The sequence below is a fragment of the Pinus tabuliformis genome, chromosome J, assembly GCF_031772625.1.
Source record: "Pinus tabuliformis cultivar Carrire ecotype Pingquan chromosome J, CPIR1, whole genome shotgun sequence".
Lineage (NCBI taxonomy): Eukaryota > Viridiplantae > Streptophyta > Pinopsida > Pinales > Pinaceae > Pinus > Pinus tabuliformis.
The window spans coordinates 479786789-479796505 of NC_142295.1; the positions used below are offsets into that span (position 1 = coordinate 479786789).

The 9717-nt window shown below is 32.9% G+C and overlaps 1 pseudogene; it reads right to left on the minus strand.

Annotated features, from left to right (window-relative positions):
• Positions 1–654: 654 nt before the first annotated feature.
• Positions 655–2326, minus strand: LOC149227895 (uncharacterized; annotated as a pseudogene).
• Between the last annotated feature and the right edge of the window lie 7391 nt (positions 2327–9717).

The following is a 9717-nucleotide window of genomic DNA, read 5'->3' on the forward strand; positions in this document are numbered from 1 at the left end:
TTAAATTTTATAAAAAATTTAAAGTAAATTACGACTTGCAGGTTGGTTATGCTCTTGGTGTTATAGTGGCAGCAATGAGGTTTGATCCTGGGTCCCCTGCTTAAACTTATAGTACCGATTCACCATTGGTTAAAAAGAAAGAAGTGTAAATAATTAATTTATGTATATTTAATTTTTATTAAATTATTTTTAAATTTTATGAAAAAATTTAAAGTAAATTAAATAGCGTTAAAAAATTAAAACCAAATTTCACTCACAATTTTAATAATAGCATTCCAGTGCTAAACCTATCTTTCTTCCCTTCAACATACTTCAAAAATAAATGGTGGTTATGCTCTTGGTGTTATAGTGGCAGCAATGAGGTTTGATCCTGGGTCTCCCGTGGATTAAACTTGATAATTACCGATTCACCATGTGGTTAAAAAAAAAAAGTGTAAATTAATTAATTTATGTAAAATTTAATTTTTATTAAATAATAATTTAAATTTTATGAAAAAATTTAAAGTAAATTAAATAGCGTTAAAAAATTAAAACCAAATTTCACTCACAATTTTAATAATAGCATTCCAGTACTAAACATATCTTTCTTTCTTCTTCAACATACTTCAAAAAAATTAAAAAGAAAAACGTAAGTAAAGTCTCCTCGATCGAACAGGTGAACCTTTGTACAGCTGGCAAACGATCAGCAGAAAAGGTGAGATTTCAGGTTGAACAAGTGAAAATGGGAGACGAAGGCTGAGAAGGTGGAGCAAGCTCAAATAGGGACAAAGGTTCGCATTCGCTCAGTATGTTTAGCCAGTAGCCCATGCCATCACCAACCTCGAGATCGGTACTCCACAGCTGAACGGTATTTATGACTTTGTTATTTGAATCCATGGCAGCACTCATGTTTTCCGAGTGGTCAAGAAACCAATCAACTTCTGCACCATAAAATTGCTGCATGGGAGAATCAATTCGCAGGTTCAATGAGCTGTTTAAGCTCTCGTCGCTTATTATTATTCCTCCGTCGCAATCTGGCCTCGTAGCCCGGGAGCGACAGCTGACCATTTCTGCCGTTTCGTCATGGCCAATTTCAGGCACCCCGCGGGGTCTTCGAAATTATTTTGATGCTTGCCGATTGATAAAGACTGGCATTCAAGCTCCTCCATATTGGTGCTAATGGATACACAACTATGATCAATTTCCAGTTCTAAAGAGTCAGTACAGTCAGAATGGAGCACATCTAAAGTTGAATCAGTGCTGCTACTCTGATAATCTATAGAACTAGTGGACATGTTGGAGGAAGATGAGGTTATGTCTTCTGAGTGTTCCGGCAAAACATAAACCGGATAACTGATCTCCCATGCTGATGGTGCTCTTGCTTCCGAATTACAGAGAATTTGCGAACTCAGAGGACTCGAACCGTGGTATGCGATTTCTGCAGTCGACGAATCCGTGGAAGACGAAGGCGCCCGCTGTGCGTCAACTGCAACTGACTCGGCTTTCATGCGCGCAAGATGCTTCTTCAAACGGGTGCCCCACACGTTCTTGATCTCATTGTCTGTTCTTCCTGGCAGGTACGAAGCAATAGTAGACCATCTGCATCATAACATTAGGAAAATATAATCAACTCTTTGCAGGAGTGAACATTAATTTATGAGAATTTGTGCGGCCTCCTTCAAAGAAAAAGGAGTGTCATGTTAATCATGCAAAGATTTTTTTTTTATTAAAGTTAGTGGTAACTATGGTATATAAAATTCAAGCTGTGGAATAGAATAGTTAAAAAGATACAAAAATACTGATATCTGGCTTGAGAGAAAAAATACCAGATCTCAAAACTAAGATAGTTGATAATAAATAAAACTAGATTAATCTCCTCGAGTCAACCTTAAAAGGATTATGACTGGGTGTAAGATTAACTTACTCTACTGATTCTATCAATCAGATATTGAAATTTACAAAATTCAGAACTCACCTGTTCCCTAAGAGACCATGCAGTTTAATGATATGATCTTCCTCTTCTGGACTAAAATTCCCTCTTTTGATGTCTGGTCTCAGGTAGTTCGTCCACCGCAGGCGACAACTCTTTCCACATCGCAGAAGCCCTGCAACATGAAACCGCCATTTTATTCATTCACAAAATCCTGATCATATTCAACGCGAATAAATCCATGATACTGACCTGCTTGCTTGGGCAGTGCACGCCAGTTGGCGTGGCCATGTTTGTTAATATAATCGACCAGTATTTTATCTTCGTCTACAGTCCAGGGACCCTTCTTTACTCCCATTTTATCACAGCAAGGAGCTCGGCCCATGGTGCCCTGTTCCTGTGAAGGTATTATTATTGGTTATGTAATGGCTGCCAAGCTGACTTGGTGATCCTCAGAGAGCAGTCGAGAGTGGTCTCTTATAGTTAAGAGAAGGAAACCGCGTGGGAATAGTTCAAGAAATTGAAATGTTCAACGACAGGAAAGTGCAGGAGGGCCATTATCAGAAGTCGTGGCACAGCTTGCAAACTATTTTGTCGTTTCCAAAATCAGTCAATCGTTGAGTATGGTCGCACAACACGAGGGTGATGAGGAGAGGATAATCGCATATAAAAGTGAGTGAGTGGGGGGTCATTTTCACAAAGGGTTGAAGGGGCATCGGTCGTCTCGACAATATCAGTAAGCAATCCACTACTACTATGCACATTGAATATTGAATTTCATCTCGGCAAATTTAAAAATATTGCCTATACTAAAATATTCAGCAGAGCACAACTGCAAAATCAAACATAATTAAAATTTATTATATTAATAATACTTCAATTTAATTAGACTCAACCTTACATAAAATTTATGATTCGACAGGATATATATATAGTAATATAAGAATTTTTCTACGATTTGACGAGATCTTTCACATAAGGATTTGAGAAAAATCTTTGTACATTAATATATATATATATATATATATATTCGAAATATAAGAATTTTTCTACCTAAGGATTTGACAAGATCTTTCTACCTAAGGATTTGAGAAGAATCTTTGTACATTAAGATTATATATACGAATAGCGTCGATTTTATTAGTAAACTTAAATTTGAAAATATCAATGAAAATTGATCGTGTGACTTTTTATTAACAAAATGTTTTAGTAACAAGAACTTAATCAATTATACTGACCCCTAAGACTATTATAAAATATTTTTTATTTTTGAAATATTTTTTATTTTTGAAATATTAATGAATATATTTTTTTAAATTTAAAATTTATTTATTTTAAAATATTAATGGTTTAAATAAATTAATTAATTAAAAATGATTTAAACTCGAATATAATTAAAATTTATTTTTAATATTGTGATAATGGAACACTATTTTTAAATCGATACTCCTCTCGACTTAAAAAAAAATATGTTATAAACTCTTTAAAACAAAGCCTCCTGGACAACTTGGTTTCTTGGGGAGAGATGAATCAGGCTGATACCATTCTATTTCTACTTATTGCTTATCTCTTTATTTTTCTGTGGGTTTGTCTAGAGCCAACCATTAAAACAAAACCCTGTCAATTTAGGTTGCCTTTTGAGAGTGGCAATGGAAGAAGGTACACAACATAGTATAAACAAAATTATAATTTTTTCTTAAATGCGTATTATTGACTATGTATAAATATTGATTAGATAGAAACAACTCGTTATTGATAAAATGCGGTTAAATTATGAATATAGAATTAATGTAGGCAACTCATTATGAATATAAATAACATTAAATATTAAATGTGTGTTTTAATTTTTTCTTAAAATTTATCAATATTTACTACATTTTTAATAAAACTATATAATTTGTTTTAAAATATATAAATATAATAAATATTTCTTTTACTTATTAAATTGAAATGAAAGATCACATGTGCATTGAGAACCATTTGTGTGGGTGGTATAGCTATATTGTTTGTGTGAATAGTTATTTGTTTTAATTTGATTATTTGATTTTTAATGGTTTTTTATTTGTTTTTGTTTGGCTAAAAGCTTATCTTCTTTAAAATGGGTTAATGGCCCAAGACCAAGAAGCATCTAGCAAGAGTGAAATTTTGTCTCCTTAGGGGCCACCAACAGACAATTCTAGGTAGTACCTGAGTTGATATTGCATTACAAGATAATAGATAGTGATGGTAGTCCCTGTTGTTGATTTGAAAACTGAGTTATGTTAGGTTTTCCATATATATAATACTTTGAACTTCTTACTAATAGTTTTAAACTATCTAAATATTAGTTGAATTTGGTATTAATTACAATTTGAATTTATTAGATAATTATAGTTATATGACTAAAAAGTAATTGTTATCCATGCAATAATATTATAAGATTTCAACAACTCAAAAAAATTAACATCTTCAAGAATTAAAATATTGTCACATATCTATGGTGTCAATAATGGTATGAACAGAACCAAGGAAAAGGTCATTATCCAAATCTTTGACTTGTCAAATTTTGTGTTATCATACTAAAATAAATCCCAAAAAACTTTGTTTATGGCATAAGACCCTCCGTATCCTCCCTTGACCATGGTAGAGGTCCTAAGATCCATTCTCACTATGCAAAACATGTGAAAAACGTCCATATTCCTAATCCAAGGTCTTGTTTTTTTCCATTAAGTGTGAGAAAGATTTGTTTATGACCTAAAGCCCTTGTTTTCCTCCCCTTGCCATGGTACAAGCCCTAATCCTCATATGTGGTTCAAAAAACTTTCAAATAGAACCCCATAGGGATGATCTATGTGGTTATTTGAGGTCTTGTCCATGGCACAAGGCCCTTGTTTTCCTACCCTAGACATGGCATGGGTCCTAAGACACATTTCTATTCTAAAAAATAATAATGGTGCCAATGGTCTTCCCTAGAGGGAAAATACCCCCTATAAAGGTCTTGCGTTGTTGCTTGAGGACTACATCATGAAGCCTTATCTCAATAAGATTAAAATAGGGGCCAAGCACCATATGTTCCTTCCCCAATCATGGTCAAGACCTAGAGTTCCATTCATGGTGCACAATACCTCCTTGGTGTCAAAGTATGACTTAGTGGCCTTAAGATACAATTGTGGTGCAAAAAAAATCCTAATGATCCTGAAGTATAACTCAATGGTCCTAAGACCTAATTATGGTGGTCAAAAACATTGAATGGTGCCCATACCACATTAGGAGGATATATCCCTTAGATAGAATCTTAGTGTGGTTAGAGGCCTTATTTATGGTCATGATGCCTAAAAAAATATGTGTAGTGCATAAGGTTCTTGTTTTCCTCCCTTGACCATGGTAAAGACATTAAGACTCATTCATGTCATGCAAAATGTACCAATTGTGTTCATATTCCTAGTTGATGGTCTTGTTCATGGACATAACTCAAGAAAGCTTTTTTTAATGCATAAGGAACTTATTTTCCTTGCCTAATCATGGTACAATTATCAACTCCCAAATGTGGTGTGAAAATCATTATATCCCACTTGAAGGCCAAAGATCACCTAGAAATGATCTATGGACAATAAATTTCCTATTTCATGCTCTTTAATCCAAATAAGCTTTGTATAGGGATTAATTCCCTTTTTTACCTCCTTAGGTCATAATACATGCCCTAACTTCCATATATGGTGTTGAAAACTTCATAATGGCACATATTGGTCAAAGATTCCTCTAAGAGGATCGATATGGATGCTTACGGCCAAGTTCATGGCCCTTAAGCATAAGAACATTTGCTTTGTGTGGAAGGCCTCTTTTTCCCTCTCCCATCCATTGTGAAACCCTAAGATCCATTATTATTATCCAAAGTATACTAATAACGCCCATATTCCTAGGGAAAGGCCTATTTCATTTCCAATGGTAAAATACTTAAGAGACATTACTAATGCACAAAATGTAGTAATGTTATGCAAAACCTAGTAATAATGAATGTTTGAGAGATATTCCTCCTTTGGCTATGGTAAAATCACTAAGATCCATTCCTAGTGTGTAAAGCCTCATAATGGTGCCCAATTAACCAATTATGGGACAATTATCGTTGATTTTCTTAGTCATCCATGCTAAAGATCTCGAGACCATTCCAAATTTGCAAATTCTATTAATGATGTGCATCTTTGTAATTAAAGGTTGGTAATTTCCCACAAAGTCCTCGTGTGGTGATCTTATATAAGTGTCTGTGGTTAGAGATTAAGGTTTATATGGTTACATATTGATTCTAATTAAAGGTTCCAAATGTTAAGGTGATTTTTTATTATAGAATATAAGGTCTAACCATTTTAAAGGAGTGTGCATTCATTGTGGAACATACCTCCATTAGTAACATGTATGCATTCCATAACACTTACATGTTGTTAGTATATAAGAACAAAAAGGTGGCACAAAGCACAACCTCAATCTCCCTGACAAAGATTGATAAAGGGATTTGTAAATAGTGGGCCTATGCCTTGTCCATTTCATCAACATGGGTCCTTTGCAATATTAAATTTAGTTCTTTGTGTAAATACAAAAATTGTCAATTCAATTGTTAGCTTGCAATCAATGATTCTATTAGAGTTTGACCTCATATTGCTTGCATGCCTTGATTTTTATGTGTTTCCAAATGGTGAGAATACTTAAGGATTTAGAAATGAAAATGTTTTGTTGTTTACATATTCTTCCAACCAAGCATTAATAATTATGCTATTGAGTACTATCAACTAACAAAAAAAATATATCAACAAATGAGTTAGTCCAAAATATAGTTGCTCACTATTATTTTTGTCTGTATAGCATTATCTCATTGCTTGAGGGATGACAATGATTATAGGTTTAGCTTCAAATAGTATATATATATATTTTGGTGTGTGTGTGTCTAAAATGTGGTACCCAAGAACCAAACATGATTTAAACCCAAGGGGAATTTTTATAGTGCACATTCTTCAACTTCTAGTACACATAGAAATGAAATTATATTCACATATCCTCTTACTGGCCTCATGTATGAGAAATAATTTCAATCACATATCCCATCAAATCCATCAAATTTATTTTCTATCCAAGGTAGAATTAATCCTATAAAAAATTATCCAAATCCATTCAATTAAGAAAGACAAACAATTTTTTGTCAATATATTAAAAACTAAGTAAAAAAGATCAATGTATTGAAGCTAAGAATATCACTTTCTTGAGCAATTCCCAAGTCAGATTTTAACTTCAATGGTAATCAATTTCATTGATTATTGGAATTAGTTCCCGTTAGCAATTTTGATTTGGTGTAGTATCCCAATAAACACATTAAAATAACAATTCCCTTACATAGTAATTTCCCTAAAACTATATAATCATATAGATCCATGAAATTGACTCAATTACACCATGATAAAGCTCATAATTAACACATATATTTCAAAATTTAATGGTGATTTTATTAGGCTTGAGATATAAATATAGAGGGGTGAGTTATGGATAAAATTGTGTACAGTTACTCAAAAACAATACAAAATTTTAAATGTACATAACTCAAATACATCTTCACTCATTGTGGATAGGCTCCTTAACTCCTTTTCCCACCATCCTTCAAGCAAGTTTCCCTCTTCAAGCTCTCACTTTTACCACCACCCTCTGATGTTCTCCTTGCATCTCTCTTGTTCCACCCATCATTTATTGTTTGCCTTTAGAAGGCCAACAATCACAATAGTTCATTTCCACATCCAAATTTTCCAAAAGGAATAAAGTAAAATGCTTATTACAAAAATTACGGAAGGTAAAGCAACCCATTTCTTATTACAATGCTTGACAAGGACACAATTTGGATCATACCTCCCCATTTATAGGTTTTTTTATCCCCAAAAGCTTTAACCTCTTCTGGTCTTCAATAAAAATGTAGTAAATATCAAAGAAAGGGTTCCCTTGTTGTAGGATGGAAGATTAGAGTTGAATAGGGGCTTCCTTTGACAAGATCTTGTTGTCCATCTCATGGCTATAAATGACATTTTCTTATTTCAATAGGTCATTGGACAACTACTATTCCTTGGGATGCAAGTACAAGAAACTTCTCTTTCCCCTTTACCTTGACTCTCTAAGATTTATTCTTGGTTTTTTAGTTCTTGGAATGGAGTTTTAGGTGAAGCCTCCAACATTTCGCCTCACAATGTCCAGTCAATTTACAATGCTAGAAATAGTTCTTACATGGGCTTCTTGGTCTTCTAGAGTGATATTAATTTTTGTCCTTATTATCCCTTTTCTTCTAATACAAACAAACAAAATATGTTATTTCATACATTTTTATTTGTAGCAATGGTTGCTAGCTTGGTTTCTTAGCCCCCCATGATTTGGAGAGAATTTAGATGGTAAAAACATCTGTTTGTTTCCCTCCTCGAGCCTATACAAAAAGAATTGAGTGGCTTAATATACAATCATTTTCCATATACCTTTTCCTCCAAGGGAATGACATATTTTCTAGTTAATCTTGCAAAGAAAAAACATGGTTTGAAATGAAATTGTTTTGGCTTGTTCTCCATTAAATCCTTGCCCTTCATGCTTGGGCCTCTATTGAGCTAAAATGGGGATCAAAATCCCTTGATAGCAAAAACGATGTGCTTCACTAGCTTGGAATTGATGCCTTTAGTATGGTTTTAAAAGTCACCAAAATTCTTTTAAGGATCTCAAAAGGTGAGTTTACCATGTGGTCAACATTTTCATAGTGTTGGCTTCCGTAGTGGCAATAGAAGGGGCTTAGCATCTTAAACAACTACTTCTATCCTCTTCAAGACCTATTCCTTTGGTTCCAAATCCAAGAATCTTTGAATAGTCACTTTTGTGAACTCCTCTTCTTGCCAATTATCTAGTTGAGTGAATTTCAACCCCAATTGTAAGAGCTAGAAGATACTTATCTCTAATTATACCCTCATGTTGATGAAGGAGTGTTGTTCCTTTTCAATATATTTTTCTAGCTCACCTTCTCTCTACCTCCAATACCAGCAATACTCGTTGACCTACCTATTGAAGTCTCTTAGATCTTCCAGCTTCTCCCTCTTTAAGGCTTTACTCATGGTAGTTGTTCAAGGTCTATAATGAAATTGCTATTATACCATATGATTCATAAATGGTGAGGCAATGTCCTATTCATTTATTAGCATATATCCTTAGTGGAATTAAATTTAGCTCTCTATGTAAACACAACAATTGATAATTTGGATTCTTAACCTATCGCTAATGATTGTATTTGAGGTTGACCTTATATTGCTTACATTCCTTACTTGTTATAAGTTTCTAAATGTTGAGAATGCTCAAAAAAAAATTAATAATGAAAATACATCATTTATACATACTCTCCCAACCAAACAACAAAAATTGTTTAATTAAAATTATTTATTAATATTTTTAAAAAATTAATAAATAATTTATTTTATTTAAAATTTATTTATTTAAAAAAAAAAAAAAATTTAAATAAATAAATTAATTAAAAATTAAAATTTGTTTTCTTTTATAAATTAAACTCAAATATAATTAAAACGTATTTTTATATTGTATATGATGGAACAATATTTTTTAAATCGATCCTGATGTCGACATTTTAAAAATTTATAAACTCAATAAAACAAAAGCCTCCTAGACATCTTGGTTTCTTGGTGACACATGATTCGTTTAAATAAGGGTTTTTTTTAATGAAACCTCTCAACTGAAAGGGAAGTGTTAGGTTGATGTCATTCTATTTCTATTTGCTGCATATCACTTTCTTCTTTATGGGTTTGTCATAGAACTAA